Here is a 10,636-nt window from a genome sequence, read left to right on the forward strand (position 1 = left end):
AAGGTCATAGTGACAACAGTAACAATACTATGCGCGTTTGCTTACCGCACACGATAGGATCCAGTGAGATCATTTATTCAATAAACACGTATGTGATAGTCACCGCCTGGGCGACGGGAACACCACTAGGTTCTTTAATCCTGAAATATTTCTCTTTATTCGTGTTTTTTTTTTTTTTTTGGGGGGGGGGGTAAATTTCATTGAAATAGTATGCACCAAAAAGTGCATAAAGGGAACAAAATATCACAAAGTGAATACAGGCGTGTAAGCAGCGACGGACATTTAACACCGACAAATAGTTCTTTTCATGCAACAAATAGACCGTACTGGGTGGGGATTGCACAGCACCCATGAAGGGCCAGTAATAAGAGGCTCCATGATCTAAGTTAGCTGCTACTGAGCCAGAATGGAATTTGTCTGAGTACTTGCTTTTCCTGGACCTTTTCAAGGGAATGAAGGCTTGAGTTCTCACCCCCCACCCCTTCACAGAACACTAGGCACCTCCTGGGATCCCTGAGGTGCTCAATGGAATGGAGACATTTCACTCTGAGGACCCTTCCTTCTGTGACTAACGAGGGTGGTTAAGTATTACTCAGTCATACTAGGACAGATTGGAAGCACGGTCTGTGGCAGTATTTATTATTACTAAAACCAATATTATTAATCCGTTTATAATAATAACCACACATGTTTGAAGGCGAGCGTCTCCAGTCTGAGGCTCCTCATAAATGTGGGGCCTGAGGCTCATCATAAAACCTCAAAGAGGTTCTATGACTTTAAATAACAACTGGAGTTTTTTTCTAGAAATCTGAACAGCCCCTCAGATACCATAGGGTGGGAGAATGGAATGGCCCATCTTCACTGTTACCATGCACTGCCATGAGTGCCACCCCAAACACTGTTAACAGTGGAAAGCATGGATCCTAAGGAATTTTTCCCTGGCATATTCATTTCCAGTTAGACGGGGTGATGGGTAAAGGTCCAGCCTATTTTCCTAAGCTGCCTGGCCTGGGGATGGCATCAGGACAGTGCCCAGGAAAATTTCCTCAAACATCAGAAATCTTTATCCAGTACAACTGAGTCTTTCATGACACCAGCTCTTTCCCAGAGGAGTTAGAAGTCCCCAGAACAGGGGCGCAGGGGTGGCTCAGTCAGTTAAGCGGCTGCCTTAGGCTCAGGTTATGATTCCAGGGTCCTGGGATAGACCCCCAAGTCAGGCTCTCTGCTCAGCAGGGAGCCTGTTTCCCTCTCCCCCTCTGCCTGCCTCTCTGCCTACTTGTGTTCTGTCAAATAAATACATAAAATCTAAAAAAAAAAAAAAAAAAAAAAAAAAAAAAAAAAGAAGTCCCCAGAACAAGAGTAGCATCAAATATGGAGAAAATGATGAAGTAAAAATTCCTTACACACAAGTGGGGATTTATAGTTGACAAAGCACTGACCATTTCTCCATCTGTTTGGTGGACTTACTATGAATACGCTCCTGGGTTTTGTTTTTGTGATGATGGAAGCATATGGAAATCAAAGACCCCTTGTAATTTTGAAGATGACTCTGGCGCTAGAGTCACACAGACTTAGACCTGAGCCCCCCTCTGCCACTTACTTGCTTTGTGACCTTGGGCAAGTCTGTTCACATTTCTAAACTTAAGTGTCCTCAACTCGAAAATGTATATAATAGAATCTACCTAGATGGCCCATAGGGTTAACAGATAGGCTGTTGTGAAGTTTAAGTTCTCTGATGCAAATAAAGCACTCAGCCAGTGCTTAGAGCATGGTAGGTGAAATAATAGTTAACTTCCACTGTATATCATCAATATTGATTCTTACAGACATGGCAGAAATCACTGTGATCTGACAGGTGATGAAACACAAAGTACTGAACTACTAACATGTGTTGTATCATGGATAAATCTAAAAAATTTGGTTAAGTGAAAGAAGTTAGACAGAGGAGACCACCCCTGTATGATTCCATGTATCTAAAATGTCCAGAGAAGGCAAATATATCACAACAGAAAGTAGACTAGTGTTTGCCAGAGGTGGGAAGGGGAGATTAACCGCAAGAGGGCATAAAGGATCCTACAGTAAGAAGGGGGGCTGAAAAGGATCTAAAACTAATTTATTCTGTGCTCACAAATCTTTTAAAATTGGAATGATACAGAGAAGGTTAGCAAGGTTAGCATGGCTCCTGCTGAAGGATGTTATACAAATTCATAAAGTATTCCATATATTTTTTTAAAAACTGATTTATTTTGATGTTTGCACTACTTGCTCAAGTAACTAAAAATCATTGAATCGTACATCTGAAATAAATGGATTTTATGATATATAAAATATATGTGGATAAAGTTGTTTTAAAAACTCAGAAACTATCACAGAAGAAGAAGAAGAACAGACTCCAGGTTTTCTTTCTTTTTTTTATTTTATTTTTTATTTAAAAAAATTTTTTAAGAGCTCTTCTATTTTTTTTTTAAGATTTTATTTATTTACTTGACAGAGAGAGACACAGCGAGAGAGGGAAGACAAACAGGGGAAGTGGGAGAGGGAGAACCAGGCTTCCCATGGAGCAGAGAGCCTAATGTAGGGCTGGATGCCAGGATCTTGGGATCATGACCTGAGCCCAAGGCAGATGTTTAAGGACTGAGCCACCCGGGCTCCCCAGACTCCACTTTTTCAATGAGGTTTTCTTTAGACTATAGTATGGTGGTTTGCCTCCCATTGGATAGGAGAGAGAAGGCAGAGAGCAGGGGAGGGCCCACTGTTAGAATCTCCATTAAATAAGGGATGGAACTAAGACAATTTAGAGAATGTAGAGATAGCAGCATCTTGAGGGGAGAACGGTTAAGAGTAAGCAGTAATTGTGGCTGTGATTCAACTTTTACTATTCTAAAAAACTTTATATTCTTGGGGCCCCTGGACGGCTCAGTCAGTAGAACATGTGAGTCTTGATCTCAGGATCCTGAGTTCAAGCCCCATGTCCAGCATGGAGCCTACTTAAAATAAAAATAAATAAATAGGGACACCTGGGTGGCTCAGTCGGTTGAGCATTGGACTCTTGGTTTTGGCTCAGGTCCTGATCTCAGAATCCTGAGATCCAGCGGAGCTTGGCTCCCTGCTCAGTGGGGAGTCTGCTTGAGATTCTCTCTCTCCCTCTGCCCCTCCCCCACTCATGCACACACTCTCTCTCAAATAAATAAATCTTTAAAATAAATAAATAAAAAGCCTTATATTATAAACTACAGTCTTAATATTCTAAGAGGCTTAATGTTCTAAAAGCCTGGTATACATCATCTTGTTTAAATTGCATAACATCTTGGGGTGCCTGGGTGGCTCAGTTGGTTAAGTGTCTGCCTTCCATTTATGTCATGATCCCAGGGTCCTGGGATTGAGCCCAGCAATGAGCTTCCTGCTCAGTGGGAAGCCTGCTTCTCCCTCTCCCCTCCTGCTGCTTGTGTTCCCTCTCTGGGCTCTCTTGGTCTCTGTCAAATAAAAAAACAAACAAATAAAAAGGAAGAGAGGGACATCAGGGGTCTGAGCAAAAACTGAGTTATGTGTGTGATCCTGGAATATTCCAAGGCTTTGCCTAAGGAAATATGATGTTGTTTTATGTGTAAGTAAGAACCGTATTAGACATGTTGGCAGGAGTGGACCCACCCAGTTTATTGCTGCTGGGTGCCATTTTTCTATATGAATATTTTAAAATGCCAGACAAGCCCTTCATTTCTGCATGTTTGAAGTGTGGCCATGCTTATTTCCCATAGTATGAATTGAGCTCATGTTTCTGAGACAATATTCAGACAAATTTAAACAATCCCAGAATCATAGCCCATGGTCCAAGTCACATTCCCCTCTCCTAGCCTCTTTCACAGTGTCTTTCCTTTAGTCAAGAGTGCCTTTCCCACTCCAACTCCAGTCCCTGGAAATCCTGTTCAACTTTTTAATGGTATTTCCTCCACAGAGTATAACACCGTTCTGCCTTTCTGGATTAAATAGAAACAAACACTGTGTCTTAAAGATCTCTCATGGTTGGCTGCCCTGGAGAAAATATGTGCCACATCCACACAGAACTTGAGAAGTAATGGATTAAAAACTGCAATGCTTTCAAGGGCCAAAAAATAAAATAAAATAAGACAAAACAATACTGCACCTAATCTTTCTGTTTGAGTAGTATGAATAGGTAAAGGGGAAGTAATATTCTCACTTTTTTCATTCTTTTGATTTAAATGATCTAAAAAACTATTTGCACAAATGAAACAGGCAATTTGTAAGTTGAAATGAAAGGAATTTGAGTTTCTTGGATACTGTACAGGGATGAGAGGAGGTTGGAGGCAAAGTTAACATAATAATGGAAAGATCAGAGAGAACCGGACAAGTGATAACAATCTGATAGTCTTGAGATAGGAAGGGGTGTGATTTTTAAAAATCTTTATTGTTTTTGGTATGTGGGAAATACAAAATTAATGCATGCTTATTTTAAAAGAAATCAAACTATGAAGAAATATAGAGTGTGGGGGTGCCTGGGTGGCTCAGTGGTTTAAAGCCTCTGCCTTCTGTTCCGGTGGTGAACACAGGGTCCTGGGATTGAGCCCCACACTGGGCTCTCTGCTCCGTGGGGAGCCTGCTTCCTCCTCTTTCTCTGCCTGCCTCTCTGCCTACTTGTGATCTCCGTCTGTCAAATAAATAAATAAATCTTAAAAAAAAAAAAAAAGAGGAAATACAGAGTATGGGAAGTTAATGCTCCACATTCCCTCCTCTCAGGTCACCCCAAAGATAAACAATGCAACAGTTAGGTATATATTTCTCCAGATGTATGCACATATAAATATACATATATTTTCTATATAATCACCCATGAAATAAGTCACTAATCATATCTGAGTGCGTTGTGGACATTTACTTACAATTTCTTTCTGCATTTTAACGAATAGGGAATCTTACCATATCTACTGTCTTTTATAACTCATTTTTTTCATTCAACAAATTAGATCTGTCTGCCTGTGAACACAAATCTTTTATATACAGTATTTCTTGATATGTGTACTCATTATTTTTCAGCTATATTATTTACACATTGACGAACAGTTGGGTTATTTCCACTTTTTCATTATCACTAAAATGACATATTACATATTTCTGAATGCATTGTGTAGGAAAATTTCCCAAAGAAAGTGAGATTCTGAGGACAAACGAAATAACAACTGTACATTCAAAACTGTCAAAATTGCTTCCAAGAGGTTTTATCTGTTGTTGCTTTTCGTTTTGTGTGTGTGTGAGGTGTTTTTTTTGTTTTTGGTTTTTTTGTGTGTGTTTTTGTTTTTTGTTTGTTTGTTTTACATTTCAACGATAGCGCGAGGGTAACAGTGTCCTTGTATGTCATCCGTCTTCAGAGTTCTTTTGGACAGATTGAAATACATAGAAAATGGGCTTCTTTATTTGAACTTGACAGCGCATCACCTCCTTTAGGCTAGGCTGAAATAGGTGACCGGGCGTTTTGTTTTGTTTTGTTTTGGTTTGTTTTTTTTTTTTTTTTTTGGTGACCGGGCTTTGAAAGAACACCAGCGTCGGGGAGCGCCAGGGGGTGTCAGAGCAGAGGGGTGGGTGGAGCAAGGGCCTCCGGGGGTTGGGGGTCTGTCTGCAGGACTCCGTACAACTCACTGGGGCCAGGACACGCTGTCCAGAACCCGAGGCTTTCGCAGCAGATGGAGAATCCATTTTTAAGCTCAGGCAGGAAAGGGCTCGAGGATCGAATTTCCTCCCGGCAAATACGTACCGGTCGTTTCAGGGCATTCTCGGGCTACAGCGCAGGCTCCAGGCCCTGTCGCCGCCACGCCCGCGACGCGAGTTGCCCTCCCGCAGCCCCGCAGCCGCGCGCGCTGGGGTTTCTCCCCGGGCTTGGCAGCGAGCAAGGCCGGAACTGCTGGGGCCGCCAGGGCCGCCCTGTTCTCTCGCGCCGCGCCCCGCCTCACCGACCCGCAGCGGTGTTTGCGACGAGCATCCCCGCGCCATCCCGGCGCGTCTCGGGTTTGGCTGCACCCAGGAGGCTGGGGACCCACTGCCGAGGCCTGAGCGTCCCGACGATTCGGTTCCCGCCTGCAACATTCCTTTTCTGCCTGCGACCGGTAGGGCAACCCTTGCGTGGAGAAGAGGTCCCACCTGTGGGTAGAGGAAAATAGACCCAGGCTGAACTGGACCGTTCCGGGTGCGCGGGGGAAACTAAGGCTGGGGTAGAAGCCGTAGCTCTTTGGAGCTCGGACCAGCCAGCCCACCCTTGGCCCGAATTATCTGTGTTCTCCCTGTAGGGATTACTGCATCTGTCACTCTTCCTGCCAGGTCCCCACCGAGTCCAACTCTTCCTTGGGTCAGTGGACTGCAGAAGACTCTACAATGGGCCTAGAAGGCCATTTCTGGCCTAGAGTCATTGGCCAATAAGAATTTTGTAACAATTCAAAAGAGTCGCAACCTGTAAAAACAGTTGACAGTGAAATACCTGGCAACACAGTCAGGTCTGGGAGCTGAGAATCTGCCATCCCGTCTTCTCCATTTCCTAACATGAACAAGGACGTCTCTCTCATTGCTACAACCAGACTGCTCCCATAGCATTAGTGTGAGTCCGGGCTGGAGTCATAGGATGACACAATGCGGGCATGCTAGAAAACAAATCCTTTTGGCTTCCTCTGATACTCGATGCTGCAAATTGGCTTAAGTAAGTTCTCTGAGTGTGTAGCAGAGTTGGGATTGGTACTGTATTCACCAAAGAGTCAAGTGACTTGTCCAAGGTCACCCAGACCAGGCAATGGCAAGCTCAGGTCTAGAGCCCACTTTTCTGACCACTGGCCAAATTTCTTGGCTGCCTGGGGCCTCAGTACAGCATAGCCATTGGCCAAAGATGTTGCATAGGACTCTGACTTGGACTCTAGGGCTTTTGACCTCATAGTCATTGGTCAGCCCAGCCAAACTTCCCTTGCCTCCATCTACAGCTATAGAATGGAGAGAATCCATAGGGCTGGCATGTGTCTTTACTTTCAGCTTTCAGGGGCTGGGTTCTTGTGCAAGAAACTTTATAGACCTGTGGGCAGCTGTTCGCCATCCTTACACACAGCCTGAAAATAGACCTGGCCAGTACTGGAGCAATTATACTTGAACGTGCTAGTGTGATCCCATCGGAAATTGGTGCATCTCACCATCAGGGAATTTCCCAAACCTTCAAACTTGCCACCTGCAGGGTAGATGGAAGCCAGAAAAATAATGGCCATATCCCATGGCCAGCCCTGTCATAATTCCAAGTTTTGTCCTCCATTTTTCACTGGGGAGCCAGAAAGAATTGGCTAGACTCTCAGAGACCCCAGTAGTGGAGACTCCCTATCGTAAAATCTGTACAGGGAAACACAGTGGATGGAAAATGAGTTGTTAGAGATAATAAGTGGTGTGGGAAAGGGGAAATACTTCTGAAATGGCTTCTTATTTTACTTAGGGGCATTTCCCACCCAAGGCTAAAGCATGTAAAACAGGCCAGAGACCCTGATTTTCTCCATCAAGGAAATAAAAGTTTGAAGCATTTATGTTAAGTTAGCATATGGAATATCTATCTATAACTGCATTAGCTCTTCAGACAGATCCTCTTACCTCCCTAGCAGTCAGTGGACTGCTTACAAAAGCTACACAAATGTACCTTTTGTAAGCAGTGTGTGTCGGGGTGGGGGGGGGGCGCTCAGATTGGATTTAAAAACAAGAAGGCTTAGCAATACCCACTCTATATGAAATTACCACCCCATTTTAATAAGGTCCAAGATGTTTAATAGCTCACTTAAAGTCTCACAGCAAATTGAGAACAGAATAGAAACAGAAGAGTTGGCTGTTTTTTGAATTGGTCTTCTGAGAAAGGCTTGCTCATTTTCATTCTGTCTCCAGAGAAACTTCTCAGCTGCCTTCTTCACAACCCTTCAAAAATATCTCACTTAGATGTTATCACTGTGCAGGGAAAATAATTTTTTTTAAATATTTTTTTCTTATTTCTTTGAGATGGAGGGAGAGAGAGGGAAAGCACAAGCAGGGGGGAGGGGCAGAGTGAGAGGGAGAAGCAGACTCCCCCCTGAGCAGGGAGCCCAAAGCAGGGCTTGATCCGAGGACCCTGAGATCATGACCTGAGCCGAAGACACATGCTTAACAGACTGAGCCACCCAGTGCACCAAAATGTTTTAAAGTGGTATAATGTATACATAAGAATAATTATTTCGTTGGTTGTGCTTTAGGAACTTTCTCTTTGGCCTGCCTGGAAAAAAGTTTAGTACAGATTGAAGTTCTACAGAGATGCTATATAGTTTGTCAGTGGAAAATACCACCCTGCCCCCACACCACTTTATCACCACCAAAAAAAATATAGAAATTTACATTTTCCTATAGGCCTCTCTTTCTTTCCCTCCTCTTTGTTGATCTTTTTAAAGATTATTTATTTATTTATTTGAGATAGACCTGGGGGGAGGGGCAGTGGTTGTGGGGGCAGAGGGAGAGAGAGAAGCAGGTTTCCCACTAGGGCTTGATCCTAGCCCTGGGATCATGACCTCTGCTGAAGGCAAGTGCCCCTCTTTGATCTTTTTAATCTGGAAAACTCGAATCCTACAATTCCCATTCTCTTGTAGGCCCTCGCTCCTTTTCGTGTGCTCCATGATGTCCACCCTGTTGCTTTGCCATACGTAGGTCCAGCATGTCAGGACAGAGCCCCAGGCAGCAGGACAGAGGAACAATAAAAACTGTGCAATGGGCTTATAGATTTCTGTTTTTTAAGGAAGATGCCTGGGAGCTGCCCTATGACATTCCTGCTGATATTCGGTCTGCTGAATTTAGTCCAAGGCTACACCAAGCTGAAAGAGAGGCAGAGGACTATGGTCTTTAGACTCTTGCATGCCACTGGGACAGCTGAAGTTTGGATGCTCTTTCATTGTGAAGGGAGGGGAGATAGCTGTTTCTGAAAACTCCATTAGCCGGTGACTAGCACAGTGTAGGGCACACAGTAGGATGGCAGTACATATTATTTTGATTCAGCCAAACCAAAGTGTCCTTTGGGGGTTTCTGGGACCTTCACCAGGAAGATTAGGAACAGCAGAATCTTCTGCTGGGCCTAGGAACAAGAAACCGGGAGTAGAAGCTGGTAGGAAGGATTGAGGGAATTTTGCTTTCCCAGTGTGCTGTACCTTTAAGTCAGCTCGCTGGAGAAAGGAGAAATCTTTGTAATATATTCCTTCCATCTCCCAAAGTTCCATGAAAAACTGCCCAACATGGCGTCCTCCTCTCACTGCTTCTATTATCCATGTCCCATAGATGCCAAAGAAAGTCTCACATCCCCAAAACTTCCTCTCTTCCCTCAAAATAGAAAAGAGACTGTCAGGAATCATTCTCATTTGGCAGTTTCCAATAGTTGCGGCATTAAGCCAGTGACATTACTGTGAGGCCCTGGGCAGGAGGCTCCTCAGTGAAGCGTGTGAAGGAAGTGAGAAGTCTTGGAAGGCTTCTCTCCTGCTCTCCTCATTTCCTCAATCCTGTCTCCCACCTTCCTCTCCCCCATTCCTATGATACTGGTAAAGTGTTGATGTGTCGCTAGGGACTGAGCGGGTAATGGCTTACCATGTGGCTCCTCCCAGAGGGAGTACTCCTTAATGAGCAGAAGAAAACCTTTATGAGTTTAAAGATTAAAGGCTAAAATGACAATAGGCAATAGGTCTCTATTTGGGGCAATAACTACATGAAGAAAGTGAGGCAGCTAGTATTCACACCCATTGTACATGGGCGTAACCCATCCGAGCCCACTAGTGGTGGAACCAATATGGAAACCCCGAATATAGGTTGCAACCACTGGTATATTTGCTCGAAGCATGGGGTTCTAGTTTCACTCATCTTCCTTTCATTCCACGAACTCACCGAGCTCCCTCAGGCTTGCATTCAGGGAAGTAACACACCACAGTCATAATAGCTAGCACTTTCTGAGGGTTTGTATATGCTAGATACTCTTTATTTTTATTTTTTTATTTTTAAAGATTTTACTTACTTATTTGACAGAGAGAGCACAAGTAGGCAGAGAGGCAGGCAGAGAGAGAGGAGGAAACAGGCTTCCTGCTGAGCAGAGAGCCCAATGTGGGGCTCGATCCCAGGACCCTGAGATCATGACCTGAGCTAAAGGCAGAGGCTTAACCTACTGAGCCACCCAGGTGCCCCTAGATACTCTTTAAAGTGCTTTATATGTACTACCTCATTTTGTTATCCCACGGCCCCATTTTCCAGATGAGGAAACAGGCTTACAGGAGTTGAGCAACTTAGCCAACATCACCCAGCTAGTGAATGGCAGAGCTGGAATGAGAACCCAAGCAATCTAATATGAGTCTGTGCACTTAACTATTATACAAAACTGCCACTACATTTTTTACTATTTATGGATCATCTGGCTATGCCTTTAAACTACCATAAAGGGAAAAGTTCCATTAGCACACTAGGCAGGTCTTGATTTCTTCTCACTAGCCTAGATCCTAGTGAATGGAGTTATAGGAAGGACACAGGATCCTGGATGCCATCTATGATAGCACTGCTAAGATGCCAGCCAGATAATTCTTTATTTCATTGTGCACCTACCATCTCTGTATTTGTTGAACTCCAG

General features: G+C 43.9%; 1 non-coding gene across 1 annotated transcript; it reads left to right on the forward strand.

Annotated features, from left to right (window-relative positions):
- Nucleotides 1-2,116: 2,116 nt before the first annotated feature.
- LOC125081515 (U6 spliceosomal RNA) lies at nt 2,117-2,227 on the forward strand. Its single transcript, XR_007121718.1, has one exon. It is a non-coding gene; the product is annotated as a U6 spliceosomal RNA (small nuclear RNA).
- Nucleotides 2,228-10,636: the final 8,409 nt, after the last annotated feature.

This window comes from Lutra lutra, chromosome 11 (genome assembly GCF_902655055.1).
Source record: "Lutra lutra chromosome 11, mLutLut1.2, whole genome shotgun sequence".
NCBI classification, from domain to species: Eukaryota; Metazoa; Chordata; class Mammalia; order Carnivora; family Mustelidae; genus Lutra; species Lutra lutra.